Genomic DNA, 25,512 nt, shown 5'->3' on the forward strand with positions numbered 1-25,512 from the left:
GGCAAAGCATGACAAATCAATAACTTCTTCTGCCACTGTGGAAGCATAATTAATCCAAGAATGAGTTGCCAGCCTCATAGTGGCTGTTGTTTTAGTTTTAGTTTTCCTATTTTAGCAAATGGTTTCTTTAACCTTTGGTTAAAGTAAAGTTTAAATTTGTTATGTAAAAAGTATGAGCCTGGAGGCCACTTAAGCTGAAAAGCTTGTTTATGTGAAGGCTCGAAAAATTGTGATTTTTTGGAGCAGCAGATGATATCTATTTTTGTTTTTCTATGAATTACTTTAAAAATGGAATGACTAATTATCAATAAAATATTATGTGTGTCGTCTTTGAATCTGTGTGTTTAAAGATTATCAATCTTTCTTGAGAAATTTGCTATGGGCATGATATTATTTTATGATCAGCTATTTCTATGTTGTTTCTGAATTCATAGTTACCATTAATTGTTAGCAGATTCATTGTGTATTGGGTTGTGTTGATCCCCCTTACCCTGTGAGGCATGAGAGAGTATCGATCAGACATTAATACTTCTATGCATTTGCTATGCTCTGAATTTATAAAATGAAAATGTGTGTGAACTAGAGTCTGTGAGCTCTTATTTAATCTTCAGAATATTTTTCCTTGTTGCATTTTGAAGGCATTCTTTTGTGTTGATGGATGAATGCTAAGCCTTTTCACGCTTTCTGGTAAAAAGTGTCAATATTTCATTTGTGTAATAAATTCATTGCAAATCATATGAGGAGCTGCCCTCTAATGCAGAGGTTGAATATTTAGTTGATTCATCCAACTGTTGGTAATTTGTTTCCTTTCATAAAAGGGGCTTACAAGAGTTATATTTATGTTTAGAGAGACCAAATAAATTTCAAGAAAGGGACAAATCTATTAACCAACTGATTTTTGGCGACTCTACTGGGGAGTCGAATTATAAGACTGGTTGCCTAAGTTTCAAGACTGGAGTCAAAGAGATTTAGTAGATCCCAAAGAAGGGAGGGGCTAGTTGATTCTATTTTTGAAGAGTTGCAGAACCTCAATTTTGAACCCACTTTTGTACCTCAACAATGAGCAAGAAGTAGGCCTCCTTCCCCATCCCCATTATCTCCCGTGTCCTTAGTTTGTCAAGCTTTGACCTTGCATGGTATCACTTTACCAAATATAATCAATCTGTCTCCACTCAATATCATCTTTCCAATGGCAATAAATAATCCTTGGGGAGCTGTTGTAGGTCCATTGAACTTCAGATTAAATTTGAACCCCTTACCCAAAGGTGCTAGAGATCACTTGCCAAAGTTCAGTGGGGATGGGAAGATCACTATTGATGAGCACCTGAATGCATTCAATGTGGCTTGTGGGATAATAGATGTCCAACATGAGGATGTTGTTGTAAGATTGTTTGTTCAAACACTAACGGGAGTGGCAGCAGATTGGTTCTATCATTTACCAAATAGTGTGATAACAAATTGGCAAGATTTGAAAACAAGGTTTGAAGAAAGATTCAAGGTGGTTGAAGATGAACACTCTCTCTTAGCTCAATTGGCCCAATTAAAGAAAGAGATTCCAAAGTCTATGAGAGACTTTGTAGAGAAATTTGATAAAATAGTGCATAAAATTCTAGTCAACCAAAAACCCTTAGATGATAATTTGAAGTGTTTTTTTATAAATTCAGTGCCCTTAGAAATAGGTTTCTTGATTCGCAGGCAAAGAGTTGTAGATTTAAGTGTTGTCAAAACTTGTCGTTGAGTTGGAAGATGATCTAATCATGACAGGTAAATGGAAAAGAGGAGTACAGACTACCACCTCTAAACCTTCAACTTCTTCTAACCCTATGATCCAGAGATTGATGAATGATGTGATTACCCTTAAAAGACAACTACCAAAATCCAGTACATCATACCCTTCTCCCTATCAAGATGTGCCTAGGAGAAATACAAATCAGCCTTTGGGTTTTGGGAACAAGAATTTGCAATTACCCCCCACTCAGCAAGGATTGGCGATTGAGGCACCGCCACCTAAAGGGAATTTGTGTGTGTTTCATCTCACAGATGAACATGATGGTAGTTCCTACTCTGAGATGGTGCGTTATGCACAATTAATGAATTATAAAGATACCCCAAGTGAATGGACTAAGGAAGAATCTTTAAAGCAGCCTGGCGACTCTGAAATCCACTTCCTAGAGTACGAGTCAAATTCAGAAAGAGGGGGTGACATTTTGGTTACTTTAGAAGATCCTTCATGTACTGTGCTCACGAGAAATCAACAAAATGTGAAACCTCAGGGTGCCTCTTCAAATGATAAAAAATTTCAAGAGCCTCTATTGTTAAGGTCACTTGGAAAGGAAAGTTCATTCGATATTGTAGAATTTTGCAAATCTTCTCAAATTCAAATGGAACACAACAATCAGTAAATGCCACGTTGCCTACACATAGTGATGAATCAGTTCACCCTGTTGCTCATGAAAAGATGCCTGGAATGACTGCTCTCCAAATAGATGACTCTTTGTCTGCCCTTGAGTCAAAGCTTGAACCCTTTTACATATCATTGTTTATAAACGACCATAAGTTAAATAATTGTATTATAGATTCAAGTGCATCTGACAATATAATGCCTTTTGCAGTAGCTAAATCGTTAGGGTTGTCCTTGACGAAATTTTTTGGCAGATGCTACTCTATGGATTCAAAATAGATACCCCTATTAGGACAAATTTAGGATGCTCAGGTAGTTCTAGCTGCCCACCCGAACAAAAGAATTAAGTTGACTATTCTAATAGATGACATCCCAGCTAGATATGGCATGCTGCTAAGTTGTACTTTCTGTAGAGACTTAGGAGGTGAAATTAAAATGGATTGGTCCCAAGCTACAATTCCAGCTGGAAAACAACGAGTCATTCTACAACCTGAACCAAAGTCTAAACTCATTGTTTTCCCTTCTGATGATCCAAGAGCACAAATTTTATATCATGAATGTCAGTTTGGAAACTACATGATGTTTTCCAATGATGGGATAGTGGGAGATCCATCACAGCCTAAGGGAGAAGAAAGCCTGTGGTTAATGGAATTTGATGGTAGTTGTGCGGCGTCAGGCTTAGGTGCAGGGGTAGTGTTAATTCCGCCCTCTGGCAATCATATTCCTTTTTCTTTTAAATTGGAATTCAAAAACACCAACAATATGACTGAGTATGAGGCTTTGTTGTTACGTTTAGCCGAAGCTAAGAGACTGGGAGTGAAACTCTTTGAGTCAAAGGAGATGTGGAATTGATTGTAAAATAGGTCACAGGGTTGTTTAATGTTAAAAATAAAAAGTTGAACATTATCAGAATAGAGTTTGGGATGAGATTGAAGATTTTGATGCATTTTCCATTGAGGCTATTCCTAGGAAACTGAATTCAAAAGTGGATTCGTTAGCTGTGTCAACCTCCTTACTGATTCCACATCCTGAATTTGTTGATGATATTTATAGAGTAGAGTTAGCATATCGGCCAAGTGTCTCAGATAACTCCAAATTCTGGCAAATATTTGAAAATGATAAACAAATTAATAATTTCATGTAAAGTGTAGAAGCATTTTCTAGCTACATATTTTGAAGGTTCAGATGCAGAGTGTAAAGAATTTTCACCAAAATGAGCCAGGGAGTTGACTGATGGAGTTATGCAATTAAAAGGTAACAAAATCCCTAAAGGGTTTGTTTCATTAGAGCATCTATTTGATCATCACGATGCCTACAAGAAGAGCAAAGGTGACAAATCCCCTTAAGTTCATGATGTTGGGGGTTACGAAAGGATTAACATTGGTACTGAGGATGAACCTAAATATATTAATTTGGGAAAATGTTGTATGCCTGCAAAAAAAGAGAGGTTCATTAGTCTCTTACTGGAGTTCAAGGATGTGTTTGCCTGGTATTATGATGATCTAAAGAATTTCATAGAGGGAAAATTCCAGCATCAAATTCCTCTAAAACCTGGAGTAAGCCCTTTTCGACAAAAGCTTAGAATTTTCAATCCTAAAGTAGCTGAAGCCATATTTCAGGAAGTGGATAAAATTTTAAAAGCTAGGATTATATACCCCATCCATCATTCTACATGGATAGCTAATATTGTTCCTGTTAGGAAGAAAAATGGAGAAATAAGGATCTGTGTAGATTTTAGAAATCTGAATCAAGCTAGCCTAAAAGATAATTATCCATTACCGGCCATGGACCACATTTTACAAACAGTTTTAGGATAGGAGATGATGTCCATGCTTGATGTATTTTTGGGTTACAATCAAATCAGTGTCTAGGGAAGCGATCAACATAAAACAACCTTTATTACTCCCCGGGTACGTTTGCTTATAACCAAATGCCATTTGGTTTGATCAATGCAGGAGCGACTTTTCAGCGTGCTATGGATTTGTCCTTTGGTCATTTGAAGGATAAGATAATTGTTATGTATCTAGATGATTTAAAAGTTTTCTCAAAGAGAAGAAAACATCACCTGAGGGATATGAAACAAGTGTTACAGAGGTGTTGTGAGCATGGGGTGTCTTTAAACCCAAAAAAGTCAGTGTTTGGGGTGACAGAGGGTAAGCTGCTTGGTCATATTGTTTCTAGGGAAGGAATAAGAATAGACCCTGAAAGGGTAAAAGCAATTCAACAGCTAAGTCTTCCATCAAATAGAAATGTTGTTAGATCATTCTTTGGATAGGTAGATTTTCTAAGGAGGTTCATCCCATATTTTGCAGAGACTACGAGATATATGGTGAATTTGATGAGGGAAAAACAAGGCTTCAAATGGAATGAGGAAGGGAAGAAAGCATTAGAATCAATAAGGAATGCTATTGGCCATGCCCTTGTCCTGGTTAATCCTGATTTTAAGAGGGATTTTGTTATTTACTGTTATGCCTTGGAGCACACTATGTTAGGAATTCCATTACAGAAGAATGAGGGTAATGAGGAGGTCCCAATATCATTCATGAGTGTACCATTGAAAAAGCATGAATTGAAGTATTCACTAATGGAAAAATAGGCATATGCGATCTTGAAGGTCGTAAAGCAGTTCAAGTGCTACATTCTCCATTCTCATGCTATTGTTTATGTGCCTCATTCTGCAGTCAAGATCATATTGACACAACAAGATATAGGAATGAATAATAGAGCATCCTGGGTGTCAAAAATTCAAGAGTTCAATTTGGATATCAAGCCCACAAAATTAGTAAAGGGGCAAGGTTTGTGCAAGTTAATTGCTGAGAGTAAAGAGGAAGTAATAGAGGAATTTCCCTTAGTTTTGTTTGTCGGACTCCAGGATTCCTGGTTTGTAGATGTTGCTTACTACTTGACCTATGGAGATTTCCCAATACATCTTTCTACAAAAGAAAAGAGAAACTTGAGATTAAAATCTTCCCAATACGTCATTTTTAATGATGTGTTATATAAAAGGGGATTAGATGGAACCTTCTTGCGCTGTGTAGATAAATCGCTTGAAGGGTCTATGTTAAAAACGTTTCATAATGAAGCTTGTGGCGGTCATTTCTCATCAACAGTAATTGCTTACCAAATTATGAGGAATTGTTATTATTGGCCAGGAATGTTCAAAGATGCGTATGCATGGGTAGCCAAGTGCGAGAAATGTAAGCTATTCACGGGTAAGCCGCAACTTGCAACATTGCCGCTCTGACCTGTGGTTGTGGATGAACCTTTCAAACAATGGGGTTTGGATTTTATAGGTCCTTTGATGCCTACTTCAAGTGTAGGGCATACACATATATATTGACAGCTACAAATTATTTTACTAAATGGGTAGAAGCCATTTCGGTGCGGAAAACATCTTCAGAGGTTGTTTGTAACATTATCAGGGAGAATATCTTTGTTTGATTCGGAGTATCGCTAAAACTTGTGGCTAATAATGCCACTAATTTCTCTTCTGCTGAGATTACATTCTTCTTCTATGATCATGGGATATCCCTCACTCACTCTTCTAACTATTATCCTCAAGGAAATGGTCAAGCTGAATCCAACAATAAAAACCTTATAAATATCATGAAGAAATTAATGAGTGAAAACTTCAAAGATTGGCATAAAAAATTGTATGAAGCTCTTTGGGCCGATCATACATCACCAAAGAGAGCTATTGGGATGTCACCTTTTGAAGTGGTATATGGCGTAGGGGCTCAGGTAGCGCTTCCTTTGGAACTTGCGCCTACTAAGTTACAGACTGTCATTGAGGACACTTATTTTCGGGATTCTTTGGAAAAATGGATTATGCATTTGACAAGGATTGATGAAGAAAGAGATAAATTAGTAAACCAGATAACAGAGCATTAGATGAGGGTGAAGAAGATATTTGACAAGTAGGCTAGGCCACGGAAATTCATGTTAGGTGATCAGGTACTGCTCTGGGATAGAAGAAGAGAGCCAAAAGGAGCATATACAAAGTTTGAATCGCTTTGGAAGGGACCGTTTGTGATTCATGAGGTAAAAGGTCCTAACTCTTTCAAAATTGCATATTAGGATGGTACTGCTCTTCCCCTTACCTATAATGGTCAGGATTTGAAATTATACCAATTGTAAATGAGAGTCCCTCGTGGTTATGTAGGTAGTGGTTTGGTTTGATTTGTTTTGTGTGTCTTTTCTGTTTTTGTTTCTATTTGGGTCTTTAAATAAAGTCTGCTTGTGAAACCAGAGATCTTGGAGTTCATATCTAGTTCCTTCAGAGTCCTAGTTCCTAGTTAGAGCCGATGTTAGTCTCCCCTACAATTTTTTCCATTCCAAATGTTCATACTTGTAGGTTGCCTTATTGTGCCTTTATTTCTGTCGGGTCCTTTGTTCTCTTTTGTGTTTGAACCTAAGTCATTGAACTCTTTCTAAAATCAAAGTTCAATAGGTTCAAAGCACATTTGAGGAAAAAGTCATTTGCGATCTTTACCTTTACGAAAGCATGCACGTTATTGTTATACGTTTTGAACTTTGAACCTGTAAACCTTTTTTCGGTTCAAGGTTCAAAATGTCTTCTGTGAGTCGCGGCAATGTATTGTTATATAACGAGCAGATGTCCATATGTTTTAAGTCAGTTTTTGAACTTGAACTTTGAACTAATTTTCAAGCGGTTCAAATGGTTCAAGGCTCCTATTTAATAATCATTGTTGTTTCTCGTTCCCGGTATTGTTTTGTGTCGCGTGTTCATTGTTGTACTTCCTATAAGAACTTGAATCATTGAACTCTTTGTGAAATGGTTCAGGGTTCACAAGTTCACTTCAAAACTGATTCTAAGGCTTTTGTTGATATTGAAAGTGGCGCAACAAGCAGGAATATTCCTAGTTTTAGCAGTTTAAAATTCTAAATATGGAAAGTAATCATGAGTGCATCGACTACTTGTGCAGAAGTGACGGATAATTAAGAAGGTGTCAGATTTTAGTCATTTCACAGTTACTTTGCACACTTAAGTGAATCATTATGAAGCATGTGTGGCTTTATTGATATTTTCTCGTTTGTTCAAAAAGGAATGTATGAAATCATTTTCATAGTTTGTGAGGGTTGCAACTACTATACTTGAGCAAAATTGGAGGTGCCGAAGGTAAAATCAACTCTGATTTCCTGAGAAGGTTTCCAGTTTTCATGGTGGTAACGGGTAAGTTCAGTTGATTCCTCCTACACTTTGTTTCTTTAAGTTCTGAAGATTTGTCAGTATAGGAAGAAAATCTTTAAATTGCTGGAATAAAATTCTGCCTTGTTTTAGAATTTCTTGGTTAGAAGTATAGATAGGCAGTATGAGGCTAATATTGCTGAAGCTCGATCGGACCTCGTGTCTAGTGAGCATACTACCAGAGCTAGAAGATACTTCCTTGGCTCATGATGATTTAGGATATTTCTTAGAGAGAACCAAGAACCCTAACACTGGTTCAATGATGGAGAAAAGAGTGAAAAGTGTTCTTTTTGAAGCTATTGCATTTCTGCTTGTTCCCCCATGTCCAGATTTGGTGATTGCTTGCATGAATAGGTATGATACGGAGAAAAGGTGTATCAGAACTAGTAATGGTGAATTGTTAGTCAGTATCAATAAAGAAATAGTGATGGCAGCAATGGGAATCCCACACAGGAGATATATGAAGATTGGATCATTGGGAACTCGTATGCCCATTTCTCAGAGAAGAAAAGTAAGTATAGGAGTGTGATTGCTAGGAATTGGATCCTAAAAGTTCAGAAAGGAGGGTCACAGCTGCCAAAGCCAATTAATAGAGAGAACTTCATCATAGAAGTGCAGGATATTGTGATACTTCTGAATAGGGTGAAGGGAAACGAACATTTTTTCTACTGGGAAGATTGGATGTACTTTTTCATTCAGGTGTTGTTATCTGGTGACAAGTATCTTTATTGGGCTCAGGTAATTGCGGAAAGACTTCATGAAGGGCTGAGTAACTTTGTGGGAATGTCAGGTTTTTATATGTCTTCTTACCTTCTCTACATACTAGCTTGTAAAGGGATTTGTCTGGTCTGATTAATGAACTTTGGGTAGATGGGATGAAAGTGTATAATTATTATCCTCTGTTACAACAGCAAAAACATGTGGAGCAAATTGATAGATGGAATGGTGTCTTCGTGGGAAGACTAGGTTTTGAGCTCCAAGGGAATGTGAACAGAAGAATGTCTATTGAAGTGATAGAATTCATAAGCATATACAGTAGTTTCTTTATTCAATTTCCCAGGTTCACTTACCTACGGGTAGGTGGTTTTGAGAGTCAACCATTCAAGCTTCCTAGGTATGCCTTCGACAGTTATGTACTTATAGAGGTAAGCAGACAACTAGCTTATATTGATAAGAGATTAGGGGAAAAGGGTGAATCTAGAGTTGTATTCCCTATTGAGCTTGGATATTACAACTGCAAATCTATTTTCGACACTCTGAACCTGGAATTGGAATTCAAGAGGATGAACCTATAACCATATGTGGCAAGACGTAAGTTTGATAGCAGAGGTTATGCAATCGAGAATATAAATGTGGATAATCATTTTTGTCATGAACCTCAGTTGGAGGATTACTTAGAGAATTGCAGTGATGAATATGAGGTAAGAAGAAGACTGTGGTCAAGGTTCACTTTGCAACAAATAATTACTATCAATCTTCCAATCAATATATCTGGAGTACAGGAGGATACAGGGGTAGATATTTTAGACCCTAAATTTGATACAGAGGTTCAAGGAAAGCCAATTCCAGAGATTGATTGGAATAGAAAGGAGGATGACAATGTTCAAGATAGAACTTTCAATGTTGTGAGAAGAATAGAGAGATGGTTGAGAAATCTAAAGTTTAAGAAGGAATCGCTCATATCCTCACATGAACTAAGAGTTGATTCACACATTGTGACTCAATCTCCCATTTCTTCCACTAATGAAGTTATTAATGTTGCAGGTGTTTCAAGGCCTATTGTTGAAAAAATTCAACCGAGAAGATCAAAGAGGTCACCATCAAGTTCCACAGCCACTTGAACAACTCGGTCCAAGAGTAAGAAAAAGAGTAAAGAGCCCATTTTGAAATAGATTTTTGTGGACCTAGACCCTAGTGAAGAGATAGAGGCAACAATAGATCAACAGGGTTTGGATGAACTTTTGATGCAGGAAATGGACATGGGTAAAGAAGTGGAGAGCAAGCGGGACCCCATGAACACTCTAGTTATTCTCAGTTCACCGGATATATAGACAACTCCTCCACCCAAAGAGTCTGTGAATACACCCTGATGGTTGGAAGTTGTTGTTGGAATGAAATGAAGTGTAGTGCCAATTACCATCCTTATGGAGGACATTGTTAGCAAATATTTGGGAAAGGCATCAAAGCCAAAGAAACTCAAGACACAGATAATGCTTGAAGTGGATGAAGCAATAGGTCACTAGATGGCTGAGATAGCCAAACCAATTCCAGAGAGAGATGCAAACAAAGCTACTAAGTAGGACTTTACAATTGAAAAAATAGACTTGGGAGTCGCTTCGCGCGCTGTAGATGTTAAGCATTTGGAGTCATCCACAAAAAGGACAATTTCAAGAACATGGAAGGATGAAAAAGATAAAAGGGAATTGAAGCAAGTCGTTACTCAGATGGCTGAGTATATCAATGCCATCCATAATCCAAATCCCCATCCTTTGTCACAGATACCAGAATCATTTGATCTCAAATATTCGACCAATCAGAAGATGTTGGACCAAGTTCAAAGGAACAAAATAGTTACAGAGATATTCAATAAATGGTTGGATCTTATAACGCAACATGGATCAGACTACATCGTCAATCTGGTGAAGGTTTATAAATATGCCAAGACTGTGAGGAAGGAATTAGAGCTAGAAACTGTGGCTTGGGAGAAAGAAAGGATCAAATGGGTGGCAGTCCTTGCACAAATGAATGACATACAGAAATATGGAGTGATGAAGTTCTTAGCCGAAAAACCAGTAGAAAATCTGGATGATAATGTATTGTATGTATCAAAGAAGAATGTGGAGTGGCATAACTCAATCATTAAACAAGGTCACAAAGAGTCCACCAAACTGCTTAGAGGATTAACAGACTTGATTGATACAATGAAAAAGGATCTCAAGTGCATTGACATCCAACTCATGAAAGATGATGCTAAGACAATTGAGGTGGCTCCAGATATGACCCAAATCTTTCAGGAAAGAATACAATTCATTTAGATGACAAAATATTTGACCATGGACGACTTCTCAAAGGTGGCTAGGATCGAATCAATGCTCACAATCTGTTCTGATCATTTGGAGGTACACAAGGCAAGAGTGGCGCAAGTGAACATGGACAAGGAGGTGTGGAAGCAAAGGATTCGGCACATCAGTCTTTATTATTTTTAGGTGATCTTGAGCTTCTCGACGATACACCTAGAATGGCGTGGTTCTGTGGAAAAGTAGGACAGATCAGTTACTTCTTCTGCCATAGTGGAAGCATAATTAATCCAAGAATGAGCTATCAGTCTCGCAATGGCTGTTATTTTAGTTTTTGTTTCCAGTTTTAGCAAATGGTTTCTTTAACCTTTGGTTAAAGTAAAGTATAAATTTGTTATGTAAAAACTATGAGCCTAGAGGCTACTTAAGCTGAAAAGCTTGTTTATGTGAAGGCCCAAAAAATTATGATTTTTTGGAGCAGCAAATGATATCTATTTTTTTTCTTCTATAAATTGCTTTAAAAATGGAATGATTTATTATCAATAAATAATTATGTGTGCCATCTTTGAATCCGTGTATTTAAAGATTAGCAATCTTTCTTGAGAAATCTGGTATGGGCATGATATCATTTTATGATCAGCTATTTCTATGTTGTTTCTGAATTCATAGTTACCATTTACTGTTAGCAGATTCATTGTGTATTGGGTTGTGTTGATCCCCCTTGCCCTGTGAGGCATGAGAGAGTATCGATCAGTCATTAATACTTATGTGCATTTGCTATGCTTTGAATTTATAAAATGAACATGTGTGTGAATTAGAGTCTGTGAGCTCTTATTTAATCTTCAGAATATTTTTCCTTGTTGCATTTTGAAGGCATTATTTTATGTTGATGGATGAATGCTAAGCCTTTTCATGCTTTCTGGTAAAAAGTGTCAATATTTCATTTGTGTAATAAATTCATTGCAAATCATATGAGGAGCTGCCCTCTAATGCAGAGGTTGAATTTTTAGTTGATTCATCCAACTGTTGGTAATTTGTTTCCTTTCATAAAAGGGGCTTACAAGAGTTATATTTCTATTTAGAGAGACCAAATAAATTTCAAGAAAGGGACAAATCTGTTAAACAACACACACACAATGGAAATGAGAAATGTGAGCACTAGCACATCAAAGAAGGCAGCTACTTTGAAGGCTACTAAAGATGATGAATTTGATCCTAATTGTGAAGAAGCTGACTTTGTGAGAATGTTGAAGAAAAAGTTTGGAAAGTATAAATGTAGAGAACCTAAAACAACAATGTGGAGCATTTTCCAAACCAATTCTAATAGATACCAGACTATTAGCAAACTGCAACCACCAACCTCATCAGTTGCAACACGAAGGACTTGAAAATATAGGAGGGCAATGTCCACCTATGTTCAAGACTGCAAGACCATATCATCAAATGTAGAGGAATGCAGAGCATTCTTATCAATACACATCAATATATACTTCTATACCTTCTTGCTTTATCAACCTTCCAAGGACCAAAATATCCAGAAAAAAATCATCTTCTTACTCAGTACAACATCTCCATTATATTTTCATGCATCTAATTCTCATCTTAATATCTCAAGCCATCTAAACCTCATCATGCTATCTTTTCCATTAGCCACATTGTTAGCATCATCAATTGTATCATCATATCATACCAAGTGTAGACATCAAACACCAAAAAGGCAGACATCCACAAACCATATGTAACCAATATCCATCTACTCTCTATATCAATATTTCCATACTAGTCATACCAATCATAATGATAACAATTGGTAATAAACTACCAATAATCTCCTCATGCATTTACAAACATGAACATACAAATTCATCATCACTTCCTCACCAACTGCAACGATTCTCTATTTAACCAATCACCATATCATCAATGACAACAACAATCAAGGATAACATATATTGTCAGACATCAAGTTGACATCAATGACAACACACATTGCCAACAAGTTGATCTCCTATTATAAAGAATGGCATGATTATTCAATACTAGGTTCACAACTAGTGGCTATAACACATGCAATATTTTTCCTCCTAAGTAATAATCATAAATGCTTATGTTTTTTTTAGGAAGATCAAGTTCTAGAAGTGTAAAACTTATATTCAATATAAGATGTATGCTGACTATATTAAATATAAAATCATTACATTATATTGATTATCTAGTCAATATTATATTCAATCTATCAAATATAACATATGTTTCACTATAGTTGTTCAATGTAATAACATATATTTCATTAAAATTGAAGTAATTTGACCATTTAGTACAATATTGAAACAATTTACAAATTTAAATTCACTGCCTATCCATAAATGGATATTAACATAATATAAAAATTAATAAGACTATATGATGTATGTTGATCTCCTATTACAAACTATAGTGTGATTACTTAATAATAGGTTCACAATTAGTGGCTATAAAAGATGCAATCATTTTCCTCCTATGTAATAATCATAAATGTTTATGAATTTTTTTAGGAAGATCAAGTTATAGAAGTGTAAAAATTATATTCAATATAAGTGAATGCCGACTATATTCAATATAAAATTATTATATTATGTTGATTATCTAGTCATTATTATATTCAATTTATCAATTATAACATATGTTTCACTATAATTGTTCAATGTAGTAACATATGTTTTATTATAATTGAAGGAATTTTATCATTTAGTATAATATTGAAGAAATTTAAAAATACAACATTAAAATTGTAGCAATGGGGATATTTAAAGTGTAACATCAAAATCAAGAAGCAATAGTTAAGTATAAAATTAAATGTATATAACACTAAAATTGAAGCAATACAAATGTACATCATTAAAAAATATGCATATGTATATATATAATTAACTAATCTCGGTGCACTTTAAATAGTTCAAGAATACAAAATTGTTTTAATGCATTTTTATAATGATAATTAGTAGATACAGTCACAGGGATCTTCTTGTAGGGGACCTACAAAAAATGATGAATGTAATTAAATTATCATAACTCCAAATCATGTGAGAAAACTAAAATTTAAATAAAGTTAGACAATTGGATCTTATCATATTATGGAAATTAATTGCTATTTTGTCACAAGTTGAATGCACAAATTGTAGTAGTCACTAATGCAATCCCATTGTGGGAGACTTGAAACAAAAATGATTAGCTATAATTAGGAGATGACTTAAAAGGTGACATAAGGTATGTGTCATGTTATAAAATTAGTTAGATACAACTAGTAAATGGTTTAAGGGTGGATAAGATTATGGATTATGGGGACCTAAGAAGATATGGCTTAAGGAGTCCTAAGAGGATGGCCCTTAAGGGGAGATGGCTTAAGAATAGGTAAGAGTATGTCTTAAGGGGAGAAAAGAGGATTACTTAAGGGGTCCTTAGATAATGGGTTAAGGGGAGAAACAAGAGTCATGAATTAAAGTATGAGTCAAGTGATCAATTAATTATATATAATTAGGAGATGGCTTAAGGGTAGGAAAGAGTATGTCTTATGGGGAGGAAAGAGGATGACTTAAGGGGTCCTAAGAGGATGGGGAGAAATAATAATATTAACTCAAAGTATGTGTCAAGTGATAAAATTAGTTAGATACAATTAGGAGATGGCTTAAGGGTAGGTAAGAGTGTCTTAAGGGAAACAAAAAGGGTGACTAAAGGGGTCCTAAGAGGATGGCTTAAGGGTAGGAAATGACAATGAATCAGCTTTAACTATATATTAACTACCAATTAAATATATAGAATTAAATACTTACAAGTATATTTATTCATTCCATTGTACCATCTGCATCCTCTCTCTTTTGCAATGCGTCCATGGTTGTCTTGTGTTCTTCCATAGAGAGTGTATAAAATTTTATTATTAGGTCTCCCTCGATATCTATCTAGTTTTATATTTTTGTGCACTACAAAATATGAGTAGTATATAATATTCTTATGTATTTTATAATCTTTGAATGTAGGATAACCATTATTTCTTAGTAGATATTTTCATAGTCAAGTGGAAATAACCACTATAAAAATTAGTGGATACTTATAACCATCATCATCTACTCAAGGATGAATTAACTTATTTTTTGGATCTACACATCGAGCCAACTAATACTCTATTTCATTTGCATTCTCCTCAAGTGAAACAATAACATACTCATGTTTTGAAAACCAAATTTTAATTGGATAAAATGTGACATATAATTCACATACATCACATGCATTCATATATATAGTTAAATGTATTATAAAATAATGTAATAAAGAAAAATAAATTGAATTCAATTACCTCTTGTACAAGGTCTAAAACATAGTTAGAAGATTCATTTGATGAGAACACATGATTAATATCTTCAATTGTTATTTCATATTGATCGAGTGTTTGTGTAGGTGTCAACAATATTTGGTGGAATTATTCAACCCATTTTGTATTTTCACATGCTTCTCAATCACGTGCAATACAAAATTGATAAAAACATGCAAGATCCCTTGTACATATAGTCCAAGTGTTTGCATTGTAACTCTTATATTAATTCCATTTAGTTGATCCACTGATTGTCTCACAACCATGTCGAGTAAGAATATTCTCTTCTTCAACTAACCAAAAGAAACATTGAATTGTGTTGTTCTCACTTGATCCTATAGATAATTTTGAATTGAAATCTACAACTGCACATGCATCTTTAAATTTTATTGCATCCTCAAATTTTAGTTTCTCTCTAGCAAGAGCTCTTTTAACACATGCACCATCTCCATCATGTTCTTCTTTACCATGTCCAGCTTCAAAAAAAATTCACACATGCTAGGTATTGTTTTCCTTGTGGGACCTACTTAGCCAATAAAACATTCAAGCATTTTTAAATTATCTTGTACAAATATCTAACCATATGAGATGTTCCATATTAATTTCTCTTTTCTTTAATTTATCATAAAAGTTATTGAAGCAATATTAGACAAACTTTAATGAGTGTAATTGATTATCACTCACATAGAAATCATACTCCCTCAAAAAATTTCTATTATCTTATGTACTATTTGCATGTGTATATACAATATAAAAAAATGGCCCCTTGCATTGAATTTAATATTGATATTGGATTTCTTCTTATGGAGCTAGAGTGTAGCTTTCTACAAAGCCAACAATTGATAGTATAGTTGCAACTGAAAATGTGTTTTTCCATGTGTGAAATTGACCATCAAGCCATCGAGTATGATGGAAGGGTTTCACATATTTTGGTACAATCTTAAATCCCTAACCATATCCCCATCCCTAAACCTAATGCTAATCCTAATCTTAAACCTAAACCCAACACTAATCCTAACTGGTACAAGAGAACCTCATCAACAAGCTATTCATGATCCTAAGAATGAAGACTAGGATCATTAGGGTGTGTTAGTGTGTCTTGTGTTTCATGTATGCAAATAAACCCCACCATGTAAGCCCATGTCACCAATTAGGCAATTTGAGAAGCCAACTGGGACAATGTGGTAAAAAGGGGTATTAGATGGTTTAGATTTGTGTTTGATAGGTTTTTAGACATGTTTCATGAGTGTTTGGTTGATCCATTCATGTGGATTCCAACCTTAGTCATTATGATAACTTTTTGTGCAAAATTACAAAAAATGCAACTTTTGTAAAATGCAACTTTTGAGTGCAAAAGTGCAACTTTTTGTAAATTGATTGGGGGAAGCCTTTCAATCGATCCAAGCTATTCCAAACTAGGTGGGCCATTGGAGAGTTGTAGTTGGAGTTTGTGAAGAAATAATACACAAAATACTACGATTTTCCCTAAAATTCTAACTTTGCAGGAGTTGTACGTGCCTGTACGGATTGATATGGATCCCACCATCCATGGAGTAGATAGGGGGATGAAATAGTTTTCTTTTGGTGGTGGCCTGAGGTCTTAACTATTCTGAAGCAGAGAGAACCCTCCATTCTTCTAACTATAACCTGGAAATTGAGGGTTTGGAGAGGGTTTTGAAGAAAAATGGCTTTATCTTGCACTCCAGTCCATTAGAATACTTTTCCTTTGGAGGGATGTAGGATAATCCTTTTTAATTTAGTGTTTTCATGGGTTTTTGCATGGAAGACCTAGCTATTAGGTGTTGGAAGTGAATTAGGTACGCATCTCTATGTGACTACTTAGGATAAGATTTGGGATAGTCATCATAAGTTGTCATGGCAGTGGATTCCAGGCATGTAACCCTGGAATTAGAGCTTTCTAACTATTCCCCACATGCCCATTAAGTTGATTTGTCATTTGGTGTACTGGTAAAGGGTGTTGCTTTGGAAAATAGGGCTAATTGCCCCTATTAGGTCTCTTAGCCTCTAAAGGGAGCAGACCTTCTAATTGCAGATTTGGCCAAACCATATGGGGGATCAAATGCTAAGTTTTTTGTATGGGCATGTGGAACATTTTTGAGTTAAAACCAAAATACCGGTACAGAAGGGCTATTAGCCGAAGGGGTAGGTTTCTAATGGAAGTATACGAAATTGGTGCCCAAAACTAAAACCAATGTTTGGAAGTGTCCTTATATGTCATGTGTTGGCCAACTACAAAATCCCAAAGAGTAAGGGTCACCGGTAAAGCATGTTTGAGGTATTGAAGCCTTTTACTCATCTTGAGTAGGCCTAAGCCTAGTGAATGTGTGTGTAGTTTCATCCAAGGTGTGGAGTCCTTCCTTGAATGACCCTTGTGATTAGTTGAAGGTTCACTAGCCTAACCTTGTTTGGGCTTGTCCTTAAAAGTTTGGGTAGGCGTCTGCATCAAGTGGTATCAGAGAAAAGGAGTGTCCTTTGGAAGAGAAGGATAAGACAAGATGTCAGAAGAAGAAGGATCCCATGAGGCACCTTCAACAATGACCAATGCTGAGTTGAATGTCTCGGTGAAGAAGCAAATGGCAGAGAGCAGAGCAGTCAGGGCTGAGAATCAGGCCTTGATAAATGAGATGGACCGGTTGAAGGACAGAGTAGAGAGGGGAGAGAGAGATTCTAGAGAAGAAGGGGATGAAGAGGAGATCCCCATGAAAGAAGAGCTAGAGGTACCTACAGACCAGAGACCCCTGATGAGTGTCCTCAAGTCCATGGAGAGAAGAACAATGGATGTGGAGATGGAGCTGCTAATATTTGCAGGCAAGATGGAGCTACTAATATTCGTAGGTAAGATGGAGCCTGACACCGTCATGGAGTGGATAGACTCCTTGGACAATTTTTTTGAGAGTGAAGACATACCAGACCACCAAAGGGTGAAGATGGCCCAATCAAAAATGAAAGGGGCTGCACTGAATTGGTGGACTTTCATCCAAGATGAGAGGGTGAAAGAGGGAAAGAGAAGAGTGGCTACATGGAAGAAGATGATGGCTTTGGTGAAAGAAGCCTATGTCCCAATGGACTATAATATCCAATTACATAGAAGGAGATAAAATTTGAAACAAAAGGAGATGGACGTGAGTTCCTATACCAAGGAGTTCATGAAGTTGTGTGTGAGGACCAAGGTGAAAGAGAGTGAAGATGAGAAGGTGTCTAGATATCTCAATGGGTTGAGATTTACAATCCAAGAAGACTTGAATCTCCACACCCCGAAAATAGTCCAAAAGTTCTTTCAATTGGCACTCAAGGTGGAGGAGAAGTTGAAGAGAAGGCAGGATCAAAATGACAGAGGTAAAGGGAGACAACAAAAAGGAGGAAGAGGCCCTTTCAGAGGTAGAGGAAATGGTTTTGGATACCAGGGAGACTCTAACCAAGAAGGCAATAGAGGAGAGAGAAGTTACAACCAAGGAGGGGGCTACAATCCAAAAGGGAGCTTTAGGGGTAGAAGACCACCCCCTAGAGGGAGATCCCAAGGCAGAGGACCTCCTAGGTGCTAGAACTGTAATCAAGAAGGGCATATGGCCAATAGGTGACCAGAGAAGGCTTCTAGCTCCATGGCAGAAAGGAGAAGCAATTTGGTGTAGGAATCTGATTGTCAAAATGTGTCAAGTGAAAGCACTTATTAAAGTGTTAATTATCTTGATAGCTATGGCTATCTTGAAAGAGGAGAGGCTTTGATGATTGTTGGGTGAATATTTTGTCACCAACGTACTAATGACAAAATATATAATTCACACAAATCTATGTTGATAAATTAATCTCTCCTCTCATCAAGGGGAGGTTCCCGATGAAATTTCTCCTCTAATTAATAAGAAATTAATTTTTTTGGTTGGTGTTGGGCATATAACTCTCTTTTTTCAGAGTCTATGTATTCTCTCTTTGCCTAGTTACAATTTCTCTATCTCTTTGGATACTTAAAGAAAAGAACTATGAATCTAACAAACTATACAAAGAGTTACTATTAAGCAACACAAAGTCTCCTTGAAGATAACACTAACTCACACTGATTATTACAAATCAAACAATTATAAACTTAGCTTGTAGCTCAAAGTCTTCAAGTATAAATTTCTAATCCTTTAAACTACAAGTAACTGAAGCAATACAAAGCTTACCACTAGTTAATTTATCAGAAGGTTTCCCAAATATGCTAAGAGCACACAGTCTACTTGCATGATTCAGGAGCTCTTTAACCCACATAACAATATCTTCAAAATCAAAGAAACAAAGAACATATATATTCAATGGACATAGGAACATTTAATTATACAAACAATTTTCTTGATACAACACAAAGTTTGAGATCAACAAAACTGTTTTCTTTATTTTCTTGATCGAATTTTCACCACAAAATCCCAAAGTATTAGTTGGGATAAAAATTCTGTAGAGTTTTGTTGAGCATGAAAAAAGATAAATATTTACAAATGAGGTCCTCCTTATATAGGAAAAGAAGTTGAGAAAAAGGTGGGCACAGTCGACTTATTCAACTGCACAGTTGACTTATTCAATTGCACCGTTGACTTATTCAACTACACAGTCCCATTTTACTACAACTACAACATAAAGAAAATGTGCAGCTGCATAAAAATTGACAACATCTATTGGTGCAACTGCATAAAGAAAAGGTGCCAAAAAGGGGGCACTTCATTCTTCATTCTTCTCCTCATTGGATTTATAAAAATCTTCAAACTCAGCCAGGATAGCTTTCATCTCTGCTTTGTTTGGCATTGGGGTAGAACTTGTGATCACTTGGACGCAGGAAATTGCTTCTTCAATCTTTACCTATTTCTTTGTAACATCCTTCAGCATGGATACGAGGACTTCAAAACTAACCTGGATCTCTAACAACTTATCAAATTTATCAAGTGAGAAATCTTGTCCCATGCAATGATCCATCAAGGAAAGGAATCCCTGCGTGACAACTTTGACAGTGACAGGATTTTGATTGCCATCATATAAACAACAAGGAAGATCAGCAACTTTGGCAAAAATGAGATCAACCTCGTCATCACCTTCTTTCTTCTCCCGATCTAGTTCCGCAACCATTAACCTTATTGTCTCTTGCTTATGAGACAATAAATACAATATCTAGATGTACTTCTCCCTTGTGGGAATTAACTTATTTTCAACAAGGACATCTATCCTGAAGTCCTCCATTTTTCTCCAAAAGGTAGTACTTTTCACAACTTCTTCAGTCTCCTGTGATAAAGAGGTTTTGAGTCCTTGCATATGACTTTGGATTAATTCATAATCTGACAATAGTCCCACCGTTGAATTCAAAAGATGAGAGCCTTCTGACCTTAGCTATGAAATCCACTCATTCATCAATCGGCCTTTAGCTCTCACCTGTTCAATCTTCTTTAGAGCTTCAGTATTTATTGAGGATCCTATGGGCTCAATTTCTTGAGAAGATTGTGTGACCTTTAGAAGAAAATTGGTCAATTGTTCAAAATTCTGCTTCAAGATATTTTTATCATCCATCTCTTGATCCAATCTCCTCAACAAAGAATTAAAGGTTGTCTGAGAATCCAATTTAACACTCTCATGTGTTTCCACCCCAAGCTCTATGACCTGCATGGTATAATCTTCAGATCGTATGTTGCCTTTGTCCTTATTTGACGATGACACCATAACCTCAACATACTTTCTCTTAGAAGTTAGGTCTACTACCACCCGAGATACTGTCTTTGGCTTCTTTGTTCCCTTACCAAATGCTCAAAGTCAAACTCATCTGGAGAAATTACCTATTTTTTCCTCTTAGGGGCCACTACTTCCATCCAAGGGGGTAATTCTGGATTGACCGATGGAGTAGTAGCTCCTTGCTGATTTCGAGTTGAAGTTTCGAGAGCAGATTGAATAGAGCTTGAAACAGTTATGAGTGTTATTGATGGCACCAATATTGAAGTATCTAGTGGAACATTTGCTTCCACTAACACCTCTTCAATTACAAATGGGAGAGTTGAAGGCGCCATGAATGCAACTTCGACACTTACCAATGGTGGAATTTCTGTGGTGGTGGTGGTAGTGACAAGTAAGTCTATCGAAACCTGTTCTACAAGTGCCTCTTCCAAGGCTTCATTAAAATCCATCATCGTGGATTCAATAGTAGATGAAGGGATATCATCTAGATTGGAGAAGTTGGTTATTGTCAAAAACTGATTAGTGGCCTCTGATTGTGCCATGCCCATACCTAGATCCCCATATGGAAAATCCTCATCCTCTTGGTCAGAGTCAGAGTCAATAGAGTGGATGATTACCTATGAGGTAATCGGGGCATCAACTTCGGTTGGGTGTGATTTTTCTTTAGCCTATACTTCCTCTTGTGGAGGAATTTCACCTTCTTCAATTTCCTTGGGAGGCGGCTATTCTGGCTCTTTAGTCACTGCTTCCTATATTGTGGATGATGATTGACCCTTTTTGGACCCTTTCACTATAAATTTAATCTTGGGCCTTTTCCCTTTTGATTGTATCATAGGAGCTGAGGATAGTGCTTGTGGGTCTGCCCTGCTCTTCGTTCTCGTCTTGGTTGTAGCTGTCTTGCCGATTGGGCCATTACTGTTATCATCATCTCCTAAAATAGAAGGAAGTTGTTTCATCCTGAGATTTTTCCTTACCAATCATGCATTGGTGTTTGCCAGGATGGGAGAAATCCTTTGAGTCATTAATTTTCTCTCCTTCTTTGACCATTGTACGGGAGGAAGCAGAGAGTCAACAATTTTCTTCTCATAATAGATTGGGTCTATTATGTCATCCGTATCTTTCATGGTCATTGGGATCTTAGCTAAATCCAAGTTTTCAATTTGTTCCAGAGTAAGGTGGTTGAAATCCATCCTTCTTATATCCTCATCATTTTGACAGTCTGCCTAAACATCGTCCAACCTATAAAAATGAGTATAACTCCTTTTGAGTTTGTTCTTTATGCCACGAAAGTCAAAATTGTTTCGGGCCTTGAATATTCTCATGGTATTCCACTGTATTTCTTCCTCCATATTTTTGGCCTTGGGATTGGTTAGCACTGAGTACCTACTGATTGATTCTGGGAACTTCAGCCCAGTCTTATGTGCTTGTGATTGTTTTTCATGCACATTAATCAGTTGTCTGCACAACTCCACGAGGACAATTTTGTCTGAAGGGAACATTGGTAGAATAAAGGGCTCACCTAAGAAACATCCAATTCAGATGTAAGTGAATGTGGGCAACTGTAGGAATACAAACCCAAAATGAGATACCCTGTTATAAGCAGCCTCTAACATTCTTCGCTTCTACAGGCCCATATAAAAAATGCACTTCCATAGAATGAAGAAGGAACCATTAACTCTTCTGTAATGACTACATTGATTCTTGATAGTAAGCTGATCATAGTACTCCAAAATGGGTACCAACCTCCTATCACCCTTAGTAGATAAGCCTGGATATTACCTCATTGAAGCAACCACATAAACTAGGTATGAGGTCATATAAAATTTTAGTTTTACTTTTACCTCCTTCAACTGAGCACAAAGGGCATCGTTGATCTGTTCACCCCAATCAATTCTTGCTGCTCCTTTCCTGATTATTTTCATGTAGTAGCACATGCAGTATTGAAAGTAATGAGAGTCTTTTAACCCCCTCACCCTTGATAACATGGTGACCATGTCATTGTACTCCTCATTGAAATCACTCTTGTGAAATCCCTTAGGCCATCGTGAGGTTAGGGAACCTCTTGCAGTAGAGAGGAAAATAGTGTTGATTACCTTCTTGCATTTATCTTCATTTTTCTCATAGTACTCTTGAGCACTGTCTTGAGTAATATCAGCCACCTCTTCAACTTGGGAACCTTTGAAGACACTATTGAAAAATACACTATCTAGGGTCATGGTGACATTCTGATTTGCATATTTCACCTATCTTGTATTTGGATCAAAGTGATCTGCTACTGCAAGCACAATTTCTGGACCATGAGCTGCAACTGGAAAAGATGCATATTTATGCAACTCGGAGTTGATCAGATTAGTTAGGTGAGCAGGAGCCTTCTCAACTCAGTTAATGAATTCTTGCATATTTACATGCCCTATTTTAGTGTCTCTGATCTCCTTGATATTCAAGTCTACTGAACTCTTTGGGTACAAATTCAAGTACTTGTCGTACTTGTACTTCATCTTTCTTGATGATATTTTACTCGGAGAAGATTCCAACTGACTTGAGGAAGGCTTGTATTTGTTGTGACAGAGCTTTGACATTCATGATGACTACATTCAACACTGAGTATTAGCTCTCCATCATTATCAAAAATCATTTTTTCTCAAATGGATCAAAAAATGGGACTCAAAACACGCTTGGGAGTAAAATTGCCAAAAACAATAGGTCGAGGAAAAAAGTCTGACATGCTCTTTAGAAAACAAAATTCGCACATCAGACTTTAAAGTCCAATGTGCAAGGATAAACATCTTGATCAGCACATTGGACTTAAAGTCCGATGTGCGAGGGTAAATAAAGTTGATTAGCACATCGGACTTTAAAGTTCGATGTGCAAACTTGGGGTAAGTTAATAGCACATCAGACTTTAAAGTCCGATGTGCAATTCGGGGAAGAGTTATCAACACATCGGACTTTAAAATCTGATGTGTTGATTTAGGGTAGATCAATAGCACATCAAACTTTAAAGTCCTATGTGCAAGGGCAAAACCTTAGGCAAAACCAACACATCGGACTTTAAAGTCCGATGTGCTCACAAAGGGAAAAACAATCGGTTGACATGTCGGGTTTTAAAACCCGACATGTAACTGAACCTTCACATCTCCGCATATCGAATTTTAAATCTGATATGTGGAGATTCCTCCATCCAGCTGCATACCAGATTTTAAAACCTGTTATGCAGCTTTAGGAAAATGAGGAATAAGGGGGGGGCAATTGGAGTTTAAAATCCAGTTACCCATACTGATACACCAAGCAAAAACGGGGGAAATAAAACAAAACAAGCGGAAAAATAAAAATGCAAACAAGAAAGAAAAACCCAAAAAGAAGACATAAAACCCTACCTTCTCTGCAACAAGTGATTTTGAAAGATCCAATGATGACGCGATCAAATCCAAGTTGAGGCAAGCAAAAATGAAGGAGGGCACGTGGAGAAAAAGAAAACACAAGCAACAATGAAGAAAAGACACACAAAAATTAACTAAAAAAACCTTTAAATTAACAATTAATGTAGCATTAATGACAACTCGCAGTGCATGTTGGACTTTAATGTCCGACATGCAGTCTAGAAATCCTTGCAAGTCGGACTTTAATGTCCAACATGCATTCTCTGGCCAAACAACCTTGCAGGTTAGACTTTAAAGTCCGAACTGCAAGGGAAGATTACATGTAGGTTAGACTTTAAAGTCTGAACTGCAGGCTTAGACCACTTGCAGGTCGGACTTTAAAGTCTGACTTGTTGGCTAGAAAACCTACCAAACGCACATCAAACTTTAAAGTCCAATGTGCATAAAGCAAAGAAAGACCCTACAGTAAAGTCCGAACTGCAGGTAAAACTGCAAACTTAGAAAAACTAATAACGAAAAGCAAGAAGCTAAACGAACTAACCGATGAAGTCTATTAAGCTCTCCCGGAGACCGTAAGGTATGAAATGGACCAGTTTCATAGGGTTGCCTCACGATTTTGGTCGTGCTGAAATTGAGGACCAGGGATAACTTTAAGAAACCACCCCCTAGGCAAAAGTGTAAAATCTTGGCGAATCAGACATTATTTTTGGGGCAAAAATTTCAAATTGATGGCCAATTTTTTTTCAAATTTGGAAAAAAAAATTATTTGTATTAGCGATTTTATTTTTAGGGTTTGAAAATTCCATAAAATCCTGGCAAATAATTCATTATTGTGTGGGGAAAATAAATAATGGAGGAGGCGAATGTTTTTCATTTAAAGGAAAAAATATGTGTATGGGCGAAAAATTATACTCCGAAGGAAAAATTATTTAAGTGTAGGCAATTTTCGTTATCTATTAATAACCATTTTTGTTATCTAATTAATGCAACATCACATCGAGTCCATAATCTACATGATGTATTGATAAGTGTGACTTCATCAACACGTCACATATACCTAAAATCCCTCAATGATTTAAAACCGTTCAATGATCGCATATCAATGGCTAAAGTTTTATTTTGGCCCAAATTTCTAAAGAGAACTTAGTTCTCCAAAAAGTCCCCAGAATGGAATTGGAGATAGTAGGCACAAATCAAATCTTATCCTAATCAAGTATTGACATTTATTAACGTCTTGTCACTGACATTCTCTAACTGCGATCCACTTGGCACGCACGACTTCCAATCTGGTAATTGGTAGTGGTTTACAGTTGTTTCCAATTTCGCACACTCGTGCATTTATGAGAAATATTTACTAAGAGATACGCTTCTGCAAAATAGCAGGTGAATTGATTCCTCCTAGCCAATAAATATTTATATGGCTATTGGCGAATTATGTTCATCTATTAAGACAACCT

This window comes from Cryptomeria japonica, chromosome 7, assembly GCF_030272615.1.
Source record: "Cryptomeria japonica chromosome 7, Sugi_1.0, whole genome shotgun sequence".
In the NCBI taxonomy this organism is placed as follows: domain Eukaryota; kingdom Viridiplantae; phylum Streptophyta; class Pinopsida; order Cupressales; family Cupressaceae; genus Cryptomeria; species Cryptomeria japonica.